The following is a 1454-nucleotide window of genomic DNA, read 5'->3' on the forward strand; positions in this document are numbered from 1 at the left end:
GCACTTGAGCGGTAACTTCAATTTTTTGTTCCACCTGTAGCAAGCCGGTAAAACTCAGTGTTTCAAGCAATGTAAATGAAATTTTCAGAGTTTTCAGACTCAAGTGTTGTCTATAGAATTAGAAAGTGGAAACTTCCTACTTGGGTCAGATTAAAAGTTACGAATTTTAAAAGCGGAGAATGGCACTTGAGCGGTAACTTCAATTTTTTGTTCCACCTGTAGCAAGCCGGTAAAACTCAGTGTTTCAAGCAATCTGAATGAAATTTTCAAAGTGTTCAGATTCAAGTCTTTTCTATACAATTTGAAAGTTGAAAGTTCTAACTGGCGTCAGATTAAAAGTTACAAATTTTGAAAGCAGAGAATGCACTAGAGCGGTAACTTCAATTTTTTGTTCCACCTGTAGCAAGCCGGTAAAACTCAGTGTTTCAAGCAATCTGAATGAAATTTTCAGAGTTTTCAGATTCAAGGGTTTTCTATAGAATTTGAAAGTTGAAACTTCCTACTTGCGTCCGATTAAAAGTTAAAAATTTTAAAGGCGGAGAATGGCACTTGAGCGGTAACTTCAATTTTTTGTTCCATCTGTAGCAAGCCGGTAAAACTCAGTGTTTCAAGCAATCTAAATGAAATTTTCAGAGTTTTCAGACGCAAGTGTTTTCTATAGAATTCGAAAGTGGAAACTTCCTACTTGCGTCAGATTAAAAGTTACGAATTTTAAAAGCGGAGGATGGCACTTGAGCGGTAACTTCAATTTTGTGATCCACCTGTAGCAAGCCGGTAAAAATCAGTGTTTGATGTAATTTAAATGCCGTTTTCCGAGTTTTCAGATTCAAGTGTTTTCTATAGAATTTGAAAGTTTCCACTTCCTACTTGCATCAGGTTAAAAGTTATGAATTTTAAAAGCAGCGAGTGTAGTTGAGTTAAAACGCTCATTTTTCGATCAAGATTTCCCGCATCGGCAAAAATCGAAATTCGCTAGTATTTTATTGAAATTTTCTCCAGTTTCCGAGCGGTCTTTTGGAGACTTTGCAAATTTCCAGTTATCAGTTCAATGATTTCTTTAAATTAAATTTTTACTTATGGATTTTTGACGGAAAAGCTGCACTTTTCCACAAGTCCCCGTTGCCGCAAAACTCAGTTTTGTGACCATTTAAATAACATTTTTAGATATATATAATATATAAATAATCTTTATTTCCTACAGAAAAAGGCTATCGACCCAATCGGTCTTTCTGCCCACATTTTTAGATTTTTCAGATTAAAGTGCATTAATGCAATTAACAGCGAGACCCTCAAATAGCTGTTTGTCTTCGGCGCTTTATAGTCCAGCTTCTACGAGGCTGAGACCAAGTTATTAGAGTAAATACCAACAGAACGTTAAGAATATTCAGAAAACAGCAAAAAACGTTCAAGTGTTCGCATTTAATTTGAGTCAATTAACTAGACAAAAAGCCCCA

This window comes from Dendroctonus ponderosae, unplaced genomic scaffold (genome assembly GCF_020466585.1).
Source record: "Dendroctonus ponderosae isolate FM_Combo_2020 unplaced genomic scaffold, Dpon_F_20191213v2 Dpon_F_20191213_2, whole genome shotgun sequence".
Taxonomy (NCBI): domain Eukaryota; kingdom Metazoa; phylum Arthropoda; class Insecta; order Coleoptera; family Curculionidae; genus Dendroctonus; species Dendroctonus ponderosae.